We start from the raw sequence: 12,769 nt of genomic DNA, 5'->3' as shown, positions 1-12,769 counted from the left end.
GGGAGGCCTGGCCCCTTTGCTGAATCATGCCCTCATAATTATGAGCCTTATATTTTATAGAAGGAGGATTGTCTTTATTCTTTGAGTTTTTAGAAACCATATGATTTAAAATAAAGGTAGAGAGGAAAAAGGGAGAGATTGTGCCAAAATATTTTGCATTTCAACTTAAAAATCAAGTTATGCTGCGTTTAATATTTATGAAAATGCTGCATTCTTCGAAGAGGGTGGTTCTTGAAAAATAATGCGGGTGTGCCTCACACCACGCTATAAAAATTTCGGGAAAATCTGAGAACCGCTAACTGCAGAGAGACTGAGTTAGGATCGTAGAGGAGCCCGAGAGCAGGCGACTCGGGTGGTGGCCTCAGGAGGGAAGCGAGGGAAGCCTCGAGAGCTGGGGCCTGAGAACTGCCGGTGGGGGCAGCGTGGAGGATACTGATTAGGTTTCCCCTGACCTCTGTCCCCTTTTACTGGACTGTTCCTTCTTTCTGCTCCGCTATGAGTAGAGAAAGGGATTTAGAGGCACCGGGGGACTGGCCTGCCAGGCAGGGCGGAAGTGCTTCGCAGGGGCTGGGGGCGCAGGGGCTGGGGGCGCAGGGGCTGGGGTCGGAGCTGCCGTTGAGGGCTCTAACGCGCCAGCACTTGGCTCCTGCCCCTGCTCGCGCTTCTAAGACAAAGGGAACAGCCCTCAGCACGGGCTCCTTCCTTAGCAGCCCCCTCGATGCCCCCTACCTCCCTCTCCTGTGCTGGAATGAAGATGAAGGTAAATGGACCCCATGGCCAAGCCACGCGGGCGAACTCCCCCCTCTGTCGGTGGTCCTCCAGCTCACGGCCCGAGGCGCCCTGTGTTCTTGTTAAACAGGCAGATTCTGGGCCCTGCCCCACTGGCTCAGCGTGGAGGTGAGGTGGCGAGTGCCCCGTGGGCGTCTGCTGGTGGCTGGCACAGAGCCCTTTGGGGAAGGTCCAGGAAAGCGCTGCTCCAGGGTTGAGTGTGCGAAGGAGAAAAATCCTCGTGACAAATGTGTGCTGGGCACCTGTGGGAAAGTAGCTTGAATTTGAGTGTGGGAACCTGGCCTGAAGTTGAAATGTTTCCATAATGCGTGTATGTGACTAGACGGAACGCTGTCTGGTCAGCACGAAAATTGTTTGCATGTGGAGACGTTTGAACTTTGTATGGCCTGCTCCCTAGTGTTGCAGGTGCTGCAGCTTTAGTAACAAGCAGCCTTGAAAGTAGACACAGATAACTCCTGCTTTGTATTTCTAATAAACATGATGTGGAAACTAGGGTCGAGGCTCTCAGTTCCAGAAGCTGTTGAGCCCCCGGTCCCATCTTTAATTTCTCTCTCATGTCTTTCTTTCACCCTTTCATTTCTTCAGTTCTGCGTCGCCTTCCCTTCATGCACACCTAGTGCTGCGCTGGTCTCAGCAACTGGCACCCGAACAATGGCTCGAGGGGAAGAAGGATCCTGTCGAGTGAAACTGAAGGTGTTGTCGCGGCGCAGAGCCCGAGTGGTTGAGAAGCCTTCCCCGTCCTCGGTGAGCGAGGACACTCTCGGGCACTTTAGCAGGGCGACGATGGGAAACGGAGACAGTTCACCCGTACGTCTGTCTCCTAAAACAGCCCCTCAAGGCAAGAGGAGCCGAGGCCAGTGAACTCTTACAGATTATAGAAAAATATTGCTCATAGTTCCCAGCAATGGGAAGTTTAGAATTAGGAGATTAGGAAGGAGTAGAAAAAGTTTAAAAACTACATGTGCAGGTGTTTTGCTCCCCCTTCTATTGGCCCACTTGGGCTATTACTAAATCTGTTTTGATACTAAATCAAAGTTGTTTTGCCTTCAGCTCCTTCGTTAATTGACTTTAGAAAACCACTTTCCCCTCTGCTGACACCTCCTCCCTCTCCCATACCTGGAGAAGCTCAGCCAAAGTTCTCAGCTTTGCAACAGGGCGTCTTGAAGGCTAGAACGGAGGGAAATCATGTTGAGCTGCTTGTGCAAGGAGAGGTTAAGTCACAAATGCAATGTCCTGTACAGGCAAAAGTGCTAAATCAAGCCCTTGTACGTGAAATCATGCTTGGAAGAAAACGCTCCGCTAAAGTGTTAACTAAGATAAAGAAAATATTCTGGCAGCAACTGTGCAAACCCCCTGCTGCCTACATGTTAATGTAGCTGTGGGCCAGTGGGGGCTAATAGAATTAAGCTGCTGGAAGAGGAGGAAAATATGACAACATTGGTGTTCTGTTTTGTTTCCATGCTAATTCTGATTGGGCCTAGTTAGCCAAATTAATAAAATTAGTACAAAATTTTTATCAAGGTGTTAAAAGGATTTCGGTTTTGAATCAATAGCTTACTCCTGAACTTCAAGTCTTAGTGTAGACTTAAAGAGTAGTAATCCAAAAAATGTGTGAACTGTCTGTCTAAACGGCTAAATAAGAGCTTAGCTGCATTTATGCTGCTCAAGTTACCCTCACTGGTTGCTGATTACTAATAAAAGTGTTTCCAAGAACAAGCTTGCATGTTACAGGCAACACGGATTCTAAAAGAAATCTTAAAAGCAGTAAAATCTAAGATGTGAAAGAGACCTTAAAAACAGCTATACCAGAAGAGTAAGAATTATGAGTCAAATTGTAGACTTTATGTTTCTGTTGGTGTGTTGTAATTGTCTTGTTTGTCCCTTTGTTCAAGGTCAGTGTATATTTTGATACCTCCAGATGGTAATATAAATTAATAAGTAAAAATTTCTAAAAGAGCTCTATTCAAATGGCCAAAAATTAAATAAGTGCTTATATTAATACAAAAGTTTAAATGTTAATAAGATCTCTACAATGATAAAAATTGTAAGTCTTGATTAACAAAATTACTATAAGTCTTCATTAAAAATAGTTCTTGCTTAAATTGAAATGAATAGTTTATTTTTCCTCACAGGATAAAATGAAGGATGTAAAACTTAAATGAATATTAAAAAAAGTAAAAAGTTTGTGGGAGTGCTGACTGAAATTTAATAAATTTGTTTAAAAAAGTATATTTTGTCCTAACATAAGATGGCTAGTTTTCATAAAATCAAAATGGAAATATGCAAGACAAGACTCGAATGCATATGGCAAACTGTAAAAGGTACTGTGGTGACTTTAAGTAAGGGAATGTGTTCTGTGAAGGTGAAATTTGTCTTAAAAGAAAATAATTACAGTTTATATGGTTATAAATAATTATAAGAAGTTTGTAAGAGCATTCTTCGAATTAAAGTGTTTAAATGGCTAGTTCCAAGAAGTCATTATTAAACAGAAACTGAATTGATAATAATAACAAAAAGTAATTTTATAACAGGAAAACTTGTTGGCAGCCAGCCTCCCCTGCCAACATGTTTCTAAAAGACTGTTTCTAATATTGCATGCTACTAGGTATTTGAAATAAAGAAAAGTTATATTTGCATATATCCTAACTGAATCATTATTTTAATGTTTGTTTAGTGTTGATGGTAATTGTATGTTGTAGGAAGTTTGCTTGGAAACAGTTTCCAAAATCATTTTGGTAACTTATGTATGCAGAATGTATAGAATATGTTTTTATTATTAAGGAAACAGTAAATAATTTTGTCCTAAAATAAAATGATTGGTTACTAAGAAAGAGTAAAATGTAGGACAAAACCTGAATGAATACAGAAAGTGCAGAAGATTTGTGGAAAATGAATTTTTGTGGTTAAAGTTGAGTAAGATTTGATGGTCTATGTATAAAATTTTAAAAGCTTTAGTATTAAGTAGTATACTAATGCAAAGTTAAAATTTTGTTCTATCTCTGTTAGTCTGACAGTTTCTCAAGTCATTAGTCTGTTTTAGTAAAAGTTTATAAAGAATTTTTCTCCTGAATAATCAGTATACAAAAAAGTCTGTTTTATCAGAATAGCTTCTTATTGTTTAACCTTATAATTTCCTTGGTTTTTTAAGAAAAAATGAGTCTTATCACTTTTAAAGAGACAATGTTCAAACATGGTTTCTCAAAATCAGATCCTGAAAAGTATCTTTTTATTTCAAGCTATTTTCCCGCAGACACCAAGGGAAATAGAGACAATAAAGAAAAAGCCCTGCTTTCCTTTTCGCTGGCTCGCGGTAAGCAGCAGGTTAAGGCTTTGATTCCAAAACACTCAGAAGCCCAGAAGGAGCAAGGAATGTTTGTGTAAGCATTTCAATATTCAGTAAGTGATGGAAAGCGTCAGTTCTCCTAAAGCAGGATAAGAAAAACCAGAGTCAGAGTAAAGAGTAAACTTGAAGTGCAAGTGCTTAGGCTCAATTATTTTGCTTTTAAACTTAGAAATTTCTTTGGGTGGAGACTGATAGAGCTGCTGTGTAGAAAGGCTCAGCTTCCTTGGCTCAGGTGCCACCTGATCTGATCCCACCGCTACGCGTTGATGCCGTTCTCATACGCCTCAGAACGCGCTACAGAGATTCTGCAGTGTGCACACGGGGAGAAGATATTTGAAGTCCAGGTTGCCATGAACTTGATATGCTTTATGGGCTTATAAAATCGGATTAGAATGTTGAAGTTTATTGAATTCATTTTATAGGTTTTCTCCCTCCAAGGTAGCAGTCACTTTAAAATGGGCTCTTTAAGTTTTTAACAAGCCTGGATTCCCAGGCGTACTTGTCATTTTCCTTAGACATAGTTTAAAAGAAATAGAGAATAGGTACCATTTTATTAAGCACGTGTGTGCCAAGTGGGCTGTTGTACCTGGCTGTATTTAATCCTCATGATAATGAGGATTATTCTGTCGCTCGGGGTGGAGGGCGGCGTTAGTGCCACCAGCCTGCAGCCCCAGGCGGGAGGGTCCTGAGGCTGCACCTGCTCGCCGCGCCATGCCGCGTCCCCAGGGCTGCTTTCCCGGCAAGCACAGATTAAGTCCCGTTACAGTCCCTGAGGCATGGCGGCCCGGGTTCTATTTAAAGTACTGTTTGGAGCTAAAGCCCACCAAGAGCTTGGTGCTGGCGTGGAATCTAGGAGTGATTTTGCATGTAAACATTACTTTATCCATTGTAGGCACTCGGTCAATGCTTTTTTTTGGTAGGGTAAATAATATTTGTTTTAATAGCTTTTCTCTTGGCACGGTCCTCTTTGGGCTCACTGGGAAAAGGACCAAGAGGAAAGAGCCTTGAAGCAGATTGTACACACAAGCCTGTCTGAGGTTCTGACCCCCTGCACTTCCCGATGGTTTGCATCTGATTGAAAAGGCATTCTGAAGCAAAATACACCTCAGAATTATTATAGCTTGTTTCATACACTGTGTATGTTCAGTCTCGTACTTTGCCTTCACCAAACCAAGGAACCGTCCAAATCTGAGCCCAGCAAATTATGTGTCTTCTTTGATTGAAAAGTAAATTTCCTCACCAAAATCCCTTACCTGAGTGCCCGCCAAGAGCCCTGGTAGCTCTGCCTCCCCAGCAGAGACCCGTGTGGTCCAAGCCCAGGGCCGCAGCTCTAGCCCACGTCCAGAACCGCGGGGAGAAGTTGGCTGCAGACCCTCCGCTCCCTTCTACAAGGTCCTCTCTTCTCCTCGTCCCTGGGTGTTAGTCTCTCTGGCCCCTCTTGCAGCGCTCTGCTGACTTGTGTGTGTGTGTTTTTAGGTCCTGGGGCCAGGGATTGAACCCGGGACCTTGTATGTGGGAAGCCAGCGCTCAACCAGAGTCACATCAGCTCTTCTGCGTTGGTTTTTTCATTTGTTTGCTTGTTGTTGTTTTTTGTTTTTTTAGGAGGCACTGGGAGTTGAACCTGGGACCTCCCATGTGGGAGGCAGGCAGGTGCTCAACCACTCGAGCCACATCCGCGCCCTCTGCTGACTTTGAAAACAGGATTTTCACCTGGATTTTATAGTTCTTAGTGCAATATTACCCTGCCATGATTCCGTCATGTTCAGGAGGAGAGGAATACCTTATTTGTCCTGTTTGTCTTTTTATTTGCATTATTTTTTTTGTCATTTGATGTGATTTGGAGTAAGGGAAGTGCAGTGAGGTGTCCTGCTGCTGAGTTTTCCCAGCTGTGCCTCCTCCTGCCCCCGGCGCTCTTTTTCTCGGCGTTGCTGCGTAGTTCAGCACAGAGGCCGAGGCCAGGCCTGCCTGCACCAGCGCTACAAAGTGCCCTCGGCAGTGCTTCTTGGCACGATTTCTGCTTTCTCTAATATTAGGAGAAAGCATCCCCACTTTCTTGTTCTACATTTTACTGGTATGTTTTTGTTCATTTTTAATTTTTAATTTTCCTGAAAAATGTTGTTTTCAGGGTGACTCACAGAGCATAGCGTTTGGGTTTGTGACCTAGATTTATGACTTATTCTGAAAATAAATCTTTCTATTTTAATAGGTAAATTAAACCTATTTCTATTCAGCGATGTTGCTAATCTTAGTTCTATAGTATTATATATGTAACATTTCAGAAGTCTGTTTTATGTGGTCTTTTTGTCCTTATGCTTTAGTCTAATGGCTACATAATTATACTTTTATTTAATACGTTTATTTTCTTGCCTCTCCAGAAGCATGTGCGTCGTTTTCTTAGTACTGGCTCTGTGGTAGGTTGAGGTATGTTCTTCATCTGCATTCCTCTGTGTGTGGGCCCCCAGGAGACCTTCAGAGATTCCTGGAGCCTTTTAAAATGCAGAAGGAGGGAAGCGGATTTGGCTAAACGGGTAGAGCTTCCGCCTACCACATGGGAGGTCCAGGGTTCAAACCCCGAGCCTCCTTGACCCGTGTGCAGCTGGCCCATGCGCAGTGCTGATGCACGCAAGGAGTGCCGTGCCACGCAAGGGTGTCCCCCTTGTAGGGGAGCCCCACATTCAAGGAGTGTGCCCCACAAGGAGAGCCGCCCAGTGCAAAAAAAGCACAGCCTGCACAGGAATGGTGCCGCACCCATGGAGAGCTGACACAGCAAGATAACACAACAAAATGAGACACAGATTCCTGGTTCTGCTGACGAATATAAGCGGACACAGAAGAACACACAGTGAATGGACACAGAGAACAGACAACAGGGAGGTGGGTGGGGAAGGGAAGAAAAATTTTTAAAAAAATCTTTAAAAAAATAAAATGTAGAAGAAATTCAGATGCATCTTAGAAAGCCAAAGAGCCAGAAGCCAAAGTCAACTGGGACCCGGAGGGAACAGCCAGGACCCGGCACTGGCTGACTCGGGCGCACACACCCCCCCAGGCATTTGGGCTCCCCTGCAGAGCCGCCCCTCTGCAGAGCCCCCCTCTGCGGAGCCCCCCTCTGCGGAGCCCCCCTCTGCAGAGCCGCCCCTCTGCAGAGCCCCCCTCTGCAGAGCCCCCCTCTGCGGAGCCCCCCTCTGCAGAGCCCCCCTCTGCGGTGCGGCCGAAGCAGCTGGGAGCCCAGGGCAGGCCACTAGCCTGAGCGCGTGTGCCCCTTCCCCGCACAGCCTTGGGCAGTAGCACGCTCTTCTCTCTTGGCGTTTACATTTGTAGCAGAGGTTACGTTTCACCTCTAACACCGGGCCTTTCGGGGTTTTGGCTTCCAGGTGACGCAATCAGTGAGCTTATTCTTTTCTCTACCTTCTGTTCCCCTTTTCCCTTTTTTTTTTAGTTTTATCATTTTTAGGTTGTCTGATTATATACCATTTATGTTATATTCTGTTATCCTTCTTTTTTTTTTATCTTTTATCTACAGATAGATATATTTGATGCTCATGAGAAGGCTTTCACTTGAAATTTCCCTAGTGATTTCTTCATTAGTTACATTTTTCCTCTAGAAATTTCCTGGTTCTCATGAACAGCATTCCCTGAATTCTCGAATGTTTAAAGCAATTCGATAGTTTTAACTCTTGAAGGGAATGGGATCAAATGCTTTGTTGCTGGTGAGAGAATAAATGGGTACAGACACTGGAAACATTTTTGCAGCAACTCATGATGTACGTGTTCACAACCCGTGGCCCCGAGTTCACGCCTCTTCAAGAGGAACACTCGCACAGATATACGAGCAGGCCCAGGCAGGACTGTTCATAACAGCAGGTTATTGACAGCAAAAAAAGGAACGTTCATCAAAAACTGAAATGGTTGGTAAATCAAGGAATATTCCAGAAACTGAATTTCAAAATTCACACTAAACAGTTTAGATGAATCTTAGCAATGTACTATATTTTTATCAATACTCATCCTTCTCATTTTAACACCTGTGAAATTGGAATGTGTTTTACAATTGATGGAAGGTAATCTTTTTAAAAAAAAAAATTTATTGATGTACATCGTTCATATATGAACATACATAAACAAGTGCATAGTAAAACAAACATGCATATCATCAGACAGGGCAACCATACAGCTCCCCGCCACCATCCTGCATTGTTGTGAAACATTGTTACAAACTAGGAAAGAGCATCGTCAAAATACTACTCCTAATTATAGCCATATCTTACATTTGGTATATCCCCCCAACCCATCCGATTATTAACGCGCTGTATTAGTGTTTCGCATTTGTTACCGTTCACGAGCGCACATTCTCAGGTTCGTCCTGTGAGCCACAGCCCGCCTTCCACACCGGTGCCGTGGTACACGGCCCCGCGCTCCGCACAGTCCGTTCCACGTGGACGCTCCGTGGCTCTCGTTTTCATCAGAGTAGTGCTGTCATCCCCTTAGTCAATTTTAGAATTTTAGAACGTTTTCATGACTCCAGAAGGAAAATCCCGTACTCCCGTATTGCCCCTTATTGCCCCTTATTGTCCGCTAGAGTTGATAGGATATCTTCTTTGCCACTGCTGCAAAAATATGACAATATCAGTGTTGACTATGGTCCATAAGTTGCATTAGAGGTAATTTCCCCGTATCACCGTATTCTAAGCACTTTGTAGAAGGAGAATATTCTTGTATTTGTACTATTAACCACAATCTTCAGCCACCATTGAAATCACTGTTACCCATTCCCTAGATTATTCTCTAGCTTCCTTTCAGTAGACATTTACATCCATAGACTACCCCTTTCAGCCACAATCACGTTTATAAATCAGCAGTGTTAGCTGTACTCACTATAAATTGTTACCATCAGCTCTATTCATTTCCACATTTTTATGATAAACCTTATTAAAAATTCTACATACATTGAGCATCAGCTCCCATTTTCATCTATCTCCTTGTAACCTATACTCTATAGTTTAACTCCATTAGTTTACTCATATTTACTTCATATTACTGAGACCATAAAATGTTTGACCTTTTGTATCTGGCTTATTTCACTCAACATAATGTCTTCAAGTTTCATCCATGTTGTCATATTCATCATGATTTCATTTCTTCATACAACTGAATAGTAGTATGTATATACCACATTTTGTTTATCCATTCATTGTATGATGGACTCTTAGCTGGTTCCATATTTTAGCAACTGTGAATAATGCTGCTATGAACATCATGCAAATGTCACTTCACATCCTTGCTTTCAGTTTTTCTGATTGTATTCCTAATAATGGGGTTGCTGAATCATACGGCATTTCTATATTCAGCTTCTTGAGGTACTGCCAAACTGTCTTCCATAGATGCTGCACCATTCTACATTCCCACAAGTGAAGAAGGGTTCCTGTTTCTCCACATCTTTTCCAGAACTTGTAGTTTTGTTGTTGTTTTGGTGTTTTGTTTTTTCTTAATATGGCTATTGTAGTTTTGATCTGCATTTCCCTAATGGCTAGTGATGTTGAACATTTTTTCATGTGCTTTTTGGCCATTTGTATTTCCTCTTTGGAGAAATGTCTGTTTAAGTCTTTTGTCCATTTTTGAATTGGGTTGCTTGTCTTTTTTATCATCAAGGTGCGTGAGCTCTTTATAGAACATGATATCAAACCCTTATTGGATATGTGGTTTCAAACTATCTTCTCCCATTGAGTAGGCTGCCTTTTTACTTTCTTGACAAAGTCTTTTGAAGAACAAAAGTTTTTAATTTTGAGGAGGTTCCATTTATCTATATTTTCTTTCATTGCTTGTGCTTTGGGTGTAAGATTTAAGAAAGTACTGCCAACCATAAGATCTTGAAGATGTTTCCTTACGTTTTCTTCTAGGAGTTTTAAGGTTCTAACTTTTACATTTAGGTCCTTGATCCAATTTTGAGTTAATTTTTGTAGAAGATGTATGATAGGGGTCCTCTTTCTTTCTTTTAGGTATTGAAATCTAGCTGTCCCAGCACCGTTTGTTGAATAGACTTTGCTGGCCCAGCTGGGCGAGCTTGACAGCCTTGTCAGACACCATTTGACTGTGAATATGAAGATCTATTTCTGGGTTCTCGATTTGGTTCCATTGGTCAATCTGTACCATGCTGTTTTTACCACTGTAGCTAAGTAATACGCTTTAAAGTCAGGAAGTGAGAGTCATTAAACTTCCTTCTTTTTTTAAGGACATTTTTGGCTATTTGGACCCTTACCCTGAATAAATTTGATACTTGGCTTTTCATTTTGATGGCAGGTCATTTTTTAATTAGATTTTTTTCTTTTTTAGTATTACATTAAATTGCAGCTTATATCTGTTCGTGTCTTATAGTCAATGATTATGTTAATGTTTTTTGTTAAAGTGAAGTGTCAGAAGATTATATGCAGTATGAAGTTGAAAACAAGTAGACTATGCAGTTTTCATTTGTGAATATGTATATAAGATATTACTACAGAAATGCAAAAGAATAATAAATAAAATTTCAGAATGGTAGTTACCTCTGGTGGAGGGAAACAGGTAGAGGGGCAGGTAGGTGGCAGCTATTTTTTTAGTTCTCATGTTAGTTTCATGGGTGTTTATGATATTTAATGTAATGACTTCTTTTAATAACATAATTTAACATAACAAAATTATTGCATTATTAAGTAAATACATACATGCATACATACACAAATGGGGGACATGTATGGATTAAGGATAAAAATATGTCATGAAACAAGATTTCTGTTTAATTTTAAACATGTGAGATCAAAACTAAATGAAGTTACTGCCTGTAGCCTTTATATTTGAAGAAAAGCTTGACTGGCTGATGCTTTCCCTGAGTAAATGGTAAGCTTGTATTTTAAAATATTTTCTGGCATTGAATGTTGTTGTTGAACGACGTGATATCATCCTGATTTTCCTTCTTTCTTTCTTTTTGAAAATGAGTGATGTAATATTTTTGCCTGGCTGCCCAAAAGATTTTCTTTGCTTTTAAAGATGACTTTATTAAGATATGTCTGTGTTGTGGTGTGGTGCCAACTTTTCGTGACACCCGGTGTGCCTCTTATTTTTGTAGGTGGATTTGAAGTTGTGATTGTATTTTCACATGTCTTCTATTCCGTTGCTGACTTCCCTCTTTCCGGCTCCGTGCGTATGTGTGAAGATGTCCTCTGCCTGCCTTCGGTAGCTGTGATTTTGTCTCTAATCCCTTCTCTTTCTCTGTTTTGGTTTCAGTTTGTTTGCTTTTGCCTTTTCTTTCCTCTTTAACCCTTGCTGCACTTTCCATATCTGTTTTCCCTTGTGCTTTTAGGCATTTACTCTTTTTATCTCTTCTTCTCCTGTAGCAGTCCTCCTTTTCTTCTCTCTGTCACCCCCCGGCCACCGCCATCTGCGGTCTGTTCCTTCCTTCCCTCAGTTCTCCTGTTTCTGCTCTGGCTGTCCTTCATGATTGTAGTTTTGTTGAGGACAGTTCTCTGCTCTGTGCCACGTCTTCCTGGTGGCTCTTTTTTTTCTAGAGCAGGGTCCTTAGCCTTTTCTGTTCCAAGGACCCCTTGGCAAGTCCACACTGTACTCTGAATTAGTTAGTAAGTAGCTCACACCTGCACCAGCACGTCCCCACAAGAATTTTTTTGAATTCCAGTTCAAGCTCATGGACCACTTAAGAACATGTGTTCTTCAGGAAAATTTTTCTGTTTTCCCATGTTCTTTTTATGGTAAAGAATATTTTTATGGCATATTGACATATTTCATATTGACATATTGACATAATTCTTTTTGTTATTCATATCTGAATGCATTAAACTTTCCTGAGCCATTCACTGACAGGTGATTAGGGATGTGTAGGTGGGTAGGGGCGTGGCTACTTCTTCTGTTAAAGCGAAGGACTGCCTTTTGTCTCCTATCTTTTTTGTTCCTCTGCCCTTCCTTTATTACCTTCTTTTGTGTTAAAAAGATATCTTTTGTGTGTCATTTTAACTCCTTTGGTTCTTTTTACTATATTTTTTAGTTATTTTCTTGGTGGTGGTTCTGGGGATTACAATTGCAACTTAAAACAACACAGTTTTATATAATGCTTAATTCCAATAATATGTATACATTTTGTTTCAGTAGAATTCCCTTCATTCTCTCCTCACTTGTGCTATTATTGCCATATAAATTACATCTTTATATGTTACAAGCACATCAATGCAGTTGTAAAGTTGTTTTATGCAGTTGTATTTTAACTCAATTGAGAAATAAGTAAAAAATATATTTATACTGTTTTTTTATGTTTACCTATGTGTGGTGGCTTCCCAAAGATGTCCATCTAACCCTTGGAAATGGTGATTATGTTAGGTTACATGGCCAAGGAGAATTAAAAGGTTGTGGAAGGAATTAAGGTGGTTGATCAGCTGACCTTAAGGTTGGGGATTACCATTGTTATCTGGAGGCCTGTTGTAATCACAAGGGTCCTTAAAAGTGGAGGAGGGAAGCCGAGGAGACAGTGATGAGGCATGAGCAGGACGCCATGTGAGCTTTGAAGATGCAAGGGGACCATGAACCAATTTCTAGGAACAAGAGAGGGAATTAGGTAGATTTTCATTGAGGGACTCCAGAAGGGGATGTAGCTCTGCCAAC

This window comes from Dasypus novemcinctus, chromosome 20 (genome assembly GCF_030445035.2).
Source record: "Dasypus novemcinctus isolate mDasNov1 chromosome 20, mDasNov1.1.hap2, whole genome shotgun sequence".
Classification (NCBI taxonomy): Eukaryota; Metazoa; Chordata; class Mammalia; order Cingulata; family Dasypodidae; genus Dasypus; species Dasypus novemcinctus.
The sequence above is the reverse complement of the archived record's forward strand: the minus strand, read 5'-3'. Positions refer to the sequence as shown.